The sequence below is a fragment of the Durio zibethinus genome, chromosome 21 (assembly GCF_047325235.1).
Source record: "Durio zibethinus cultivar Kanyao isolate XHJ-2024 chromosome 21, ASM4732523v1, whole genome shotgun sequence".
Lineage (NCBI taxonomy): Eukaryota > Viridiplantae > Streptophyta > Magnoliopsida > Malvales > Malvaceae > Durio > Durio zibethinus.
The window spans coordinates 16798319-16811719 of NC_143182.1; positions in this window are offsets into that span (position 1 = coordinate 16798319).

The window sequence follows — 13401 nt, forward strand, 5'->3', positions numbered from 1 at the left end:
AAACCATGAGTCAAAAAATAATAACAACCAAAATTAAATCACAAGTCAAAAAATGAAAATGAATAGAATTAAATAATAAGTCAGAGAATGAAAATGATAGGAATGAAACCATGAGTCAAAAAATAAAAATGACTGAAATTAAATCACGAGTCAGAAAATAAAAATGATTGAGATTAAACCATGAGTCAAAAAATGAAAACGACCAGGATTAAACCATAAATCAAAAAATGAATATGATCGGGTTTAAACCATAAGTCAAAAAATGAAAAAGACTGGGATTAAACCATAAGTTAAAAAAAGAATACGCTAGGTTTAAATCCTAAGTCAAGAAATAAAAACGACCGGGATTAAATCACAAGTAAGAAAATGAAAAATGATTGGGATTAAACCATGAGTCAAAAAATGAAAATGACCAAGATTAAACCACCAATTAGAAAAGGAAAATTGATTGGGATTAAACTATGAATTAGAGAATGAAAATGACCTGGATTCAACCATGAGTAAAAAAAAAATGCTTGAGATTAAACCACGAGTCATAAAAAGAAAAACGATCGAGATTAAACCAAGAGTGAGAAAAAATGACCAGGATTAAACTACGAGTCAGAAAATAAAAGCAACGAACTTTAAACCACTGGTCAAAAAATGAAAATGACCAAGATTAAACCATAAGTCAAAAAATGGAAAATAATAGAGATTAATCCAGAAGTCAAAAAATCAAAACAATAAAAAATAAAACACGAGTCAGAGAAAAGAAAATGACCATGATTAAATCACGAGTCAAAAAATAAAAACAATTGAGATTAAACCACGAGTCAAAAAATGAAAATGACCAAAATTAAATTATGAGTCAAAAAATGAAAATGATAGGGATTAAATCACGAGCCAAACAGTGAAAACAACCAAAATAAAATCACGAGTTAGAGAATGAAAATGATGGAAATTAAACTATGAGTCAAAAAATGAAAACGACCAAGATTAAACCATAAGTTAAAAAAAAAAACGATCGAGATTAAATGACGAGTTAGAAAATGAATACGATCGAGTTTAAATCATGAGTCAAGAAGTGAAAACGATTGGGATTAAGTTACGAGTCAAAAAATAAAAATTGACTGGGATTAAACCATGAATCAGAAAATGAAAACGATCAGGTTTAAACAGGAGTCAAAAAATAAAAATGAATAGGATTAAACTACGAGTTAGAAAATGAAAATGATTTGGATTAAAACATTAGTCAAAAAATGAAAATGACTAGGATTAAACCATGAGTCAAAAAAAGAAAATGACAAAGATTAAACCACTAGTTAGAAAAAGAAAAACAACCAAGATTAAACCACAAGTCCAATACATGAAAATGATCAAAATTGTACTATGAGTCAGAAAATGATAATGATAATCCTAAGTCAGAAAATGAAAATGACAACCATAAGTTAGAAAATAAAAACAATTAGGATTAAACCACCAGTCAGAAATAGAAAAACGATTGAAATTAAACCACAAGTCAGAAAATGAAAACTACCGGAATTAAATCACGAGTCTGAAAATGAAAATGATCGAGATTAAACTATGAGTCATAAATAAAAATGATCGGCATTAAACCATGAGTTAGAAAATGAAAACGATCGAGATTAAACCATGAGTCAAAAAATGAAAACCACCAGGATTAAACCACGAGTCAGAAAATCAAAACGATTGGGATTAAATTGTGAGTTAGAAAATTAAAACAATTGGAATTAAATCACGAGTTAGAGAAAAGAAAACAACTAAGATTAAATCACATATCAAAAAATGAAAATGATCGAGATTAAATCATGAGTCAAAAAATGAAAACGATAAAAATTAAATCACAAGTCAGAAAATGAAAATGACCAAGATTAAATTATAAGCCAAAATAAAAATGATTGGAATTAAATCATAAGTCAAAGAATGAAAACGACCGAGATTAAATCATGAGTCAAAAAATAAAAATGACCAAGATTAAATAACAAGTCAAAAAATGAAAATGATCAAGATTAAACCACGAGTCAGAAAATAAAAATGATCGGGATTAAACCATGAGTTAGAAAATAAATACGGCTAGGTTTAAATCATGAGTCAAGAAATGAAAATGATCGAGATTAAATCACGAGCTAGAAAATGAGAAACAACTGGGATTAAACCATAAGTCAAAAAATGAAAACAATCAAAATTAAACCACTAGTCAGAAAATGAAAATGACGAAGATTAAACCATGAGTCAGAAAATATAAATAATTGAAATTAAACCGCAAGTCAAAAATTGAAAAATGACCGAGGTTAAACTGCTCATTAGAAAAAGAAAAATGATCAGAATTAAACCACGAGTCAAAAATTGAAAACGAACGAGATTAAACCATTAGTCAGAAAATAAAAACAACCCGAATTAAACGACACGTCAAAAAATGAAATGACTGGGGGTAAACCACCAGTTAGAAAAAAATGATCAGGCTTAAACCATGAGTGAGAAAATGAAAATGACTAGGATTAAACCACGAGTCAAAAAATGAAAAAATAAAAAGAACCCGTATTAAACCACGAGTTAGAAAATGAAAACAATAGGGATTAAACCATGAGTACAAAAAAGAAAAAGTAGTGGGATTAAACCACAAGTGAGAAAATGAAAATGATTAGGATTAAACCACGAGTCAAAAAATTAACCACGAGTCAAAAAATGAAAAAGATTGAGATTAAACCATGAGTCAAAAAATGAAAATGACCGACATTATACCGCGACTTAGAAAATAAAAAATGACCAAGATTAAACCATGAGTCAAAAAATGAAAACAATCAGGATTAAAACATGAGTCAAAAAATGAAAATGACCAGGATTAAACCTTGAGTCAGCAAATAAAAAATGATCGGGATTAAACCATGAGTCAAAAAATGAAAACAACTAAGATTAAAACAACAAGTCAGAAAATAAAAATGATTGAGATTAAACCATAAGTCAAAAAATTAAAACAACCAGGATTAAACTGAGTCAAAAAATGAAAATGACCTAAATTAAACCACAAGTCAAAAAATGAAAAAGGCTCGGACTAAACCACAAGTCAAAAAATGAAAATGAATTGGATTAAACATCGAGCCAAAAAATGAAAATGATAGAAATTAAACCATTAGTTAGAAAAAGTAAAATGATTGAGATTAAACCATGAGTCAGAAGATGAAAACGACTAAGATTAAACTACAAGTCAAAAAATAAAAACAACCTTGATTAAACCATGAGTCAAAAAATGAAAATGACCGAGATTAAACCACAAGTCAGAAAAAGAAAAATGACCAGGATTAAAAAACAAGTGAGAAAAAAATGATCGAGATTAAATCGTGAGTTAGAAAATGAAAACAACCGGATTAAACCATAATTTAGAAAATGAAAACAACATAGATTAAACCATGAACTAGAAAATGAAAATGATCGATATTAAACCATGAGTCAGAAAAAGAAAAATGACTAGGATTAAATCACAAGTGAGAAAAAGAAAATGATTGGCATTAAACCATGAGTCTGAAAATGAAAATAATGGGGATTAAACCACGAGAGAGAAAATGAAAATGATTGAGATTAAACCACCAACGAAAAAAAAACAATCGGGATTATACCACGACTTAGATAATAAAATGATTGGGATTAAACCATGAGTCAAAAAATAACTACAACCTAGATTAAACCATGTGTCAGAAAATGAAAACGACCAAAATTAAATCACGAGTTAGAAAATGAATACGACTGGGTTTAAATCACGAGTCAAAAAATGAAAAGGACCAAGATTAAATCATGAGTTAGAAAATGAAAAATGATCGGGTTTAAACAATGAGTTAAAAATGAAAATGACTGAGATTAAACCATTAGTCAAAAAATAAAAATGACAAAAATTAAACCACGAGTCAGAAAATGAAACGACCGAGATTAGAAAATGAAAAACGATCGAGGTTAAACTGCTAGTTAGAAAAAGAAAAATGATTACGATTAAACAAAGAGTCAAAAAATGAAAATGAATGGGATTAAACTACATGTCAAAAAATGAAAACGATCGGGATTAAACCACCAATCAGAAAAAAAAATGACTGGGATTAAACCACAAATGAGAAAATAAAAATGAGCAAGATTAAACCATGAGTCAGAAAATGAACATGACCCGATTAAACCACGAGTTCAAAAATGAAAATTACCAGGATTAAACCTTGAGTACAAAAAAGAAAAAGTATCAGGATTAAACCATGGGTGAGAAAATAAAAATGATCGGGATTAAACCATGAGTTAGAAAATAAAAATAATCGAGATTAAACCATGAGTCAAAAAATGAAAATGATTGGGATTAAACCGCGGCTTAGAAAATAAAAAACAACTAGGATTAAACCATGAGTTAGAAAATGAAAAATGATCGAAATTAAACCATGAGTCAAAAAATAAAAAAGATTAGGATTAAACCATGACTCAAAAAATGAAAACAATTGAAATTAAATCATGAGACAGAGAAAAGAAAAGTATTAGGATTAAATCACGAGTCAAAAAATAAAAACAATCAAGATTAAAAATGAAAACAATTGAAATTAAATCATGAGACAGAGAAAAGAAAAGTATTAGGATTAAATCACGGGTCAAAAAATAAAAACAATCAAGATTAAAGCACGCGTCAAAAAATGAAAACTATCATAATTAAATTACAAGTTAGAAAATGAAAATGATCAGAATTAAATCATGAATCAAAAAATGAAAATGACCAAGATTAAACCATGAGTGAGAAAAAAATGATTAGGATTAAACCATGAGTCAAAAAATAAAAAAGATATGGATTAAACCACGAGTCAGAAATGAAAATAACCGGGATTATACCATGAGTTAGAAAATGAAAATGATCAAGTTTAAATCATGAGTCAAGAAATAAAAATGATCGGGATTAAATCATAAGCCAAAAAATGAAAAATGATTAGGATTAAACCATGAGTTAGAAAATAAAAATGATCGAGAATAAACCACCAGCTAGAAAAAGAAAAATGACTAGGATTAAACCATGAGTTAAAAAATAAAAATGATCGAGATTAAACTACGAGTCAAAAAATGAAAAGGACCTAGATTAAATCACATGTTAGAAAATGAAAATGATCGGGATTAAACCAAGAGTCAGAAAAAGAAAAATGATTGCGATTAAACCACGATAGTGAAAAAAAATGATCAAGATTAAACCACGATTCAAAAAATGAAAATGACCGAGATTAAACCATTAGTCAAAAAATGAAAACAACCAAGATTAAATGATGGGTCAAAAAAAGAAAAACGATCGGGATTAAATAATGACCCTGAAAATCAAAATGACCAAAATTAAATCATGAGTCAGAGAAAAGAAAATGACTAACAATAAATCACAGGTCAAAAAATGAAAATGGCTAGGATTAAACTATGAGTCAGAAAATGAAAATGATCAAAATTAAATCATGAGTCAAAAAATGAAAACGATAAGGACTAAATCACAAGTTAGAAAATGAAAATGAATGGAATTAAATCATAAGTCAAAGGAAGAAAATGATAGGAATTAAACCAAGAGTTTTAAAAAGAAAATGACCGAGATTAAACCATGAGTCAAAAAATGAAAATGATCGAAATTAAATCATGAGTCAAAACATGAAAACAACTAGTATTAAACGATGAGTCAAAAAATAAAAATGACCGGGATTAAATCATATGTTAGAAAATGAATACGACTGGGTTTAAATCACAAGTCAAGAAATGAAAACAACCAGGAATAAATCACTAGTTAGAAAAAGAAAAATGACAGGGATTAAACCACTAGTTAAAAAATGAAAACGACCAAGATTAAACTAGGAGTCAGAAAATAAAAATGACCTAGATTAAATCATGAGGCAATAAATAAAAATGAACAAAATTAAACCATGAGTCAGAAATAAAAATGATCGGGATTAAACCACCAGTTAGAAAATGAATACGGCTGGGATTAAACCCCAATCAAAAAATGAAAATGATCGAGATTAAACTATGAGTCAGTAAAAAAAGATCGGGATTATACCACCAGTTAGAAAATGAATACGGCTGGGATTAAACCCCAATCAAAAAATGAAAATGATCGGGATTAAACCATGAGTGACAAAATGAAAATGATCGGGATTAAACCACTAGTCAAAAAATGAAAATGATGTAGATTAAACCATGAGTTAGAAAATGAAAACGATTGGGATTAACCATGACTCAGAGAATGAAAAATGGTAAAGATTAGACCATTAGTCAAAAAAACAAAATAACCAGAATTAAATCATGAGTGAGTGAAAAAAATGTCCAGGATTAAATAATGGGTCAAAAAAGAAAAACAATCAAGATTAAACCACAAGTTAGAAAATGAAGACAACCAAAATTAAATCATGAGTTAAAAAATGAAAATGATCAAAATTAAATAATAAGTCAGAGAATGAAAATGATGAGAATTAAACCACGAGTCAAAAAATAAAAACGATCGAAATTAAATTATAAGTCAAAAAATAAAATGACTGGATTAAACCATGAGTCAAAAAATGAAAACGATCGGGATTAAACCACGAGTCAAAAAATGAAAATGACTAGGATTAAACTATGAGTCAAAAAATGAATACAACTAGGTTTAAATCATGAGTCAAGAAATAAAAATGACCAAGATTAAATCACAACTCAAAAAATAAAAAACGATCGGGATTAAACTACAAGTCAAAAAATGAAAATGACTAGGAATAACTAACCTGTTAGAAAAAGAAAAATGACCAGGATTAAACCACAAGTCAAAAAATAAAAATGAATGGTATTCAACCATGAGTCAGAAAATGAAAATGACCGGGATTAACCATTAGTGAGGAAAAGAAAAAATGACTAGGATAAAACCAAGAGTGAGAAAAAGAGAATGGCCAAGATTAAACTATGAGTCAGAAAATAAAAATGATAGACATTAAACCACAAGTCAAAAAATAAACACGATTGGGATTAACCACAAGTCAGAAAAGTGGAAAACAACCAAGATTAATCCAAAAGTCAAAAATTCAAAGCGATCGAAATTAAATCACGACTCCAAGAAAAAAAGACCAGGATTAAATTATGAGTCAAAAAATAAAAATAACCAGGATTAAACCATGAGTCAAAAAATGAAAACAACCAAAATTAAATTATGAGTCAGAAAATGAAAATGACTAGAATAAAATCATAAGTTAGAGAATGAAAATGACTAGAATTAAACCATGAGTTAAAAAATAAAAACAACTGGGATTAAACTATTAATCAAAAAATGAAAACAATTGGAATTAAATCACGAGCCAAAAAATGAAAACAATCGAAATTAAATCATGAGTCAAAAAATAAAAATGATTGGGATTAAACAATGAGTCAAGAAATGAAAACGACTAGGATTAAACGATGAGTTAGAAAATGAAAACGATCATGTTTAAATCATGAGTCAAGAAGTGAAAATGATTGGGATTAAATTATGAGTCAAAAAAATTAAAAATGATTGGGATTAAACCACGAGTCAAAAAATGGAAACAATCGATATTAAACTACGAGACAAAAAATGAAAACGATTAGGATTAAACCATGAGTCAAAAAATGAAAATGATTTGGATTAAACCACGAGTCAAAAAGTGAAAATGATTGAGATTAAACCATGAGTCAACCAAGATTAAACCACTAGTTAGAAAAAGAAAAACGACCAAGATTAAATCACAAGTCAAAAAATGAAAATGACCAAAATTAAATTACGAGTCAAAAAATGAAAACGATAATCCCAAGTCAAAAACTGAAAACAGTCCGTATTAAACCATAAGTTAGAAAATGAAAACAACCGTGATTAAACCACTAGTCAGAAGTACAAAAAAAATTGAAATTGAACTATGAGTTAGAAAATGAAAACTACCAAAATTAAATCACAAGTTAGAAAATGAAAGCGATCAAGATTAAACTATGAGTCAAAAAATATAAATGATCAAAATTAATTCACGAGTCAAAAAATGAAAACGACTAGAATTACACCACAAGTCAGAAATGAAAACCACCAAGATTAAAAAACGACAGGGATTAAACCACGAGTTAAAAAATCAAAATGATTGGGATTAAACCATGAGTCAGAAAATGAAAACAACTAAAATTAAATCATGACTTAGAGAAGAGAAAATGACTAGGATTAAATCATGAGTAAAAAAATAAAAACGATCGAGGTTAAACCATGAGTCAAAAAATGAAAATGACCAAAATTAAATCATAAGTCAGAAAATGTAAATGATCAAGATTAAATGACGAGTCAAAAATGAAAACGATCAGAATTAAATCATGAGTTAGGTAATGAAAATGAAGGAGTTAAATCATGAGTCAAAAAATGAGAACGACCGAGATTCAAAAAATGAAAACAACTGAGATTAAACCACGTGTTAGAAAATGAATATAACTGGGTTTAAATCATGAATCAAGAAATAATAATGACCGGGATTAAATCATAAGCCAAAATATGAAAAATGATTGGAATTAAACCATAAGTCAGAAAATGAAAATGATTGGGATTAAACCACTAGTCAGAAAATGAAAACGACGAAGATTAAACCATAAGTTAGAAAATGAAAATGACTAGAATTAAACCACGAGTTAGAAAATGAAAAATGACCAAGGTTAAACCACTAGTTAGAAAAAGAAAAATGACCAGGATTAAACCACAAGTCAGAAAATGAAAATGAACGGGATTAAACCACAAGTTAAAAAATAGAAATGATTCGAATTAAACCACTAGTCAGAAAATGAAAATGATCGAGGTTAAACTACTAGTGAAAAAATGATTGAGATTAAATCACGAGTGAGAAAATGAAAATGATCGTGGTTAAACCATGAGTCAAAAAATGAAAAGGACCTGGATTAAACATGAGTTAGAAAATGAAAACGATCGAGATTAAACCATGACTACGAAAAAGAAAAAGTACCAGGATTAAAACTATGAGTGAGAAAGTAAAAATGGTCAAGATTAAACCATGAGTCAGAAAATGAAAATGACCGAGATTAAACCACGAGTCAGAAAATGAAAACGATTGGGATTAAACCATGACTCAAAAAATGAAAAAGGACTAGGATTAAACCATGAGTCAGAAAATGAAAATGACTGCGATTTAATCATGAGTCAAAAAATGAAAATGACCAATATTAAATCACGAGTCAAAAAATAAAAACGATCAAGATTAAACCTTAAGTCAACAAATAAAAAATGACCAGGATTAATACACGAGTCAAAAAATGAAAACCACTAAGATTAAACCATGAGTCAAAAAATGAAAATGACTAAGAGTAAACCACGAGTCAAAAAATTAAAATGATCAGGATTAAACTATGAGTTAGAAAATGAAATCGACCTAGATTAAACCACGATTCAAAAAATGAAAAAGATTCAGATTAAACCACGAGTCAAAAAATGAAAATGACCTAGATTAAACCTCGAGTCAAAAAATGAAAACAATAGAGATTAAACCACCAGTCATAAAAAGTAAAATGATCGAGATTAAATCATGAATCAGAAGATGAAATGATCGACATTAAATCACAAGTCAAAAAATAAAGACAACCCTGATTAAACCATGAGTTAAAAAATGAAAACGACTCAGATTAAACTTTAAGTCAGTAAATGAAAATGACCAGGATTAAACCACTAGTTAGAAGAAGAAAAACAACTGGGATTAAACCACAAGTCAAAAAATGAAAATGACTAAGATTAAACCAAGAGTCAAAAAAAGAAACAATCAAGATTAAAATATGAGTGAGAAAAAAAAATGATCAGGATTAAACCATGAGTCAAAAAATGAAAATGACTGAGATTAAACCATGATTCAAAAAATGAAAATGACCCAGATTAAACCATGAGTTAGAAAATGAAGACAGTCGAGATTAAACCATGAGTCAAAAAAAGAAAAATGACTAAAAGAAAATAATCGAGATTAAACCATAATTCCAAAAATGAAAATGACGGGTATTAAACCATGAAAGAGAAAATGAAAACGATCAAGATTAAACCACCAGCCAGAAAAAAGAAATGATGGAGATTAAACCTCGAGTTAGATAATAAAAATGATCAAGATTAAACCGCAAATCAAAAAATAAAAATAACCCTGATTAAATCACATGTCAAAAAATGAAAATGATCAGGATTAAACCATGAGTTAGAAAAAGAAAAACAACCTAGATTAAAACCATGTGTCAAAAAATAAAAATGATCAAGATTAAACCACGAGTTAGAAAATGAAAATGATCGAGTATAAACCATGAGGGAGAAAAAGAAAATGACTGGAATTAAATTACGTGTTAGAAAATGAAAATGATCAAGATTAAACCACGAGTCAAAAAATGAAAATGATCGAGATTAAACCGCGAGTCAGAAAACAAAAAATGATGAGGATTAAATCATGAGTCAGAAAGTGAAAATGATCGAACTAAATCATGAGTTAGAGAAAAGAAAATGACCAGGAATAAATCATGAGTTAAAAAATGAAAATGAACGGGATTAAATCACAAGTTAGAAAATGAAAATGATCGAAATTAAATCATGAGTTAAAAAATGAAAATGAACGGGATTAAATCACGAGTCAGAAAATGAAAATGATCGAATTAAATCATGAGTCAAAAAATAAAAACAATAGGGATTAAATCAAGAGTCAAAAAATAAAAATGAACGAAATTAAATCATGAGTCAGAGGATAAAAGTGATGGGAATTAAACCAAGAGTCTAAGAATGAAAACAATCGAGATTAAACCATGAGTCAAAAAATGAAAATGATCGAGATTAAAGTATGAGTCAGAAAATGAAAACGATCAAATTAAACCGTAAGTCAAAAAATGAATACAACTGGGTTTAAATCACAAGTGAAGAAATAAAAATGATTGAGATTAAATCACAAGTTAGAAAATGGAAAATGAGTAGGATTAAACCATGAATTATAAAATAAAAATGATCAAGATTAAACCAAGAGTTAGAAAATGAAAACGACTAGGATTAAACCACAAGTTAGAAAAAGAATAACCTAAATTAAACCATAAGTCAAAAAATGAAAATGATCTGGATTAAACCACGAGTCAAAAAATGAAAATGACCAAGATTAAACCACCAGTCAAAAAAAGAAAAATGACCGAGATTAAACTATAAGGCAAAAAATGAAAATGATTGAAATTAAACCTCGAGTCTGAAAAAGAAAAACAATCAGGATTAAACCACAAGTAAGAAAAAAATGACCGGGATTAAACCACAAGTCAAAAAATGAAAACTACAAGGATTAAACCACGAGTAAGAAAATGAAAACAACCTAGATTAAACCATGAGTCAGAAAATGAAAACAACTGGGATTAAACCACGAGTTAGAAAAATAATAATGATTGAGATTAAACCATGAGTGAGAAAAAGAAAATGATCAAGATTAAACCACAAGTCAAAAAATGAAAATGAACAAGATTAAACCACCAGTAAACAAATGAAAACAATCGAGATAAAACCATGAGTCAGAAAATGAAAACTGACGGAGATTAAACCAAGAGTTAGAAAATTAAAATGACCAAAATTAAATCATGAGTTAGAGAAAAGAAAACAACATGGATTAAAACACAGGTCAAAAAATGAAAATGATCGAGATGAAACCATGAGTCAAAAAATGAAAATGATTGAAACTAAATCACGAGTCAAAAAATAAAAAGAATAGGGATTAAATCACAAGTCAAAAAATAAAAATGACTAGGATTAAACTGTGAGTCAAAAAATGAAAACGAACAAAATTAAATTATGAGTTAGAAAATAAAAATGATCGAGATTAAACCAAGAGTCAAAAAATGAAACGACCATGATTAAACTATGAGTTAGAAATTAAATTCGATCATTTTTAAATCATGAGTCAAGAAGTGAAAACAATCGAGATTAAATCATAGGGCAGACAATGAAAAATGACTAGAATTAAACCACAAGTTAGAAAATGAAAATGGCTGGGATTAAACTAGGAGTCAAAAAATGAAAATGACTAGGATTAAACCATGATTCAGAAAAAGAAAATGACTTAGATTAAACTACAAGTAGGAAAATAAAAACAACTAGGGTTAAACCATGAGTCAAAAATGAAAACGACTAGGATTAAACACTATCAGAAAAAGAAAAATGATTGGGATTAAACCACAATCAAAAAATGAAAAATGATCAGAATTAAACCATGAGTCAGAAAATCAAAACGATCAAAATTAAATCACAAGTCAGAGAAAAGAACATGACTAGGAATAAATCATTGGTCAGAAAATGAAAACACCCAAGATTAAATCACAAGTCAAAAAATGAATGCTACCAAAATTAAATCACGAGTCAAAAAATGAAAACGACAAGGATTAAATCACGACTCAAAAACTGAAAATGAACTAAAATAAATCACAAGTCAGAGGATGAAAATAACAAGAATTAAGCAAGAGTGTAAGAATGAAAATGACTGGGATTAAACCCTAAGTCAAAAAATGAAAATGATTGTATTTAAATCACAAGTCATAAAATGAAAATGATCAAGCTTAAATGATGAGTTAGAAAATGAAAACAATCGAGATTAAACCATGAGTTAAAAAATGAAACGACCAGGATTAAACCATAAGTCTAAAAATGAATACAATCGGGCTTAAATCACAAGCCAAGAAATGAAAATAACTTGGATTAAATCGTGAATAAGAAAATAAAAAATGACCAAGATTAAACCACAAGTCAAAAAATGAAAATTATCAGGCTCAAAGCAGGAGTCAGAAAATGAAAATGAAGGAGATTAATCCATGAGTTAGAAAATGAAAATGATCGAGATTAAATCACGAGTAAAAAAATAAAAACTACTGGGAATAAACCACCAATCAAGAAAAGAAAAATGACCGAGATTAAACCATGAGGCAAAAAATGAAAATGACTAGAATTAAACCACCAGATAGAAAATAAAAATGATTAGGATTAAACCACCAGTCAAAAAAATTAAAATGACCTAGATTAAACTATCAATTAGAAAATGAAAACGACTAAGATTAAACCACGAGTCCAAAAAAAAAGACAAGGATTAAACCATGAGTAAGAAAATGAAGACGATCGGGATTAAACCACGAGTCAAAAAATGAAAATGATCAAAATTAAACCACGAGTCATAAAAACAAAAATATCAAAATTAAAGAGCGAGTGAGAAAAAAATGACTAGGACTAAATCATGGGTCAGAAAATGAAAACAATCAGGATTAAACCATGAGTTAGAAAATAAAAATGACGAAAATTAAATTACGTGTCAAAAATAAAAACGACAAGGATTAAATCACAAGTCAGAAAATGAAAATGACCAAAATAAAATCATAAGTTAAAGAATGAAAATGACAGGAATTAAACCACAAGTCAAAAAATGAAAA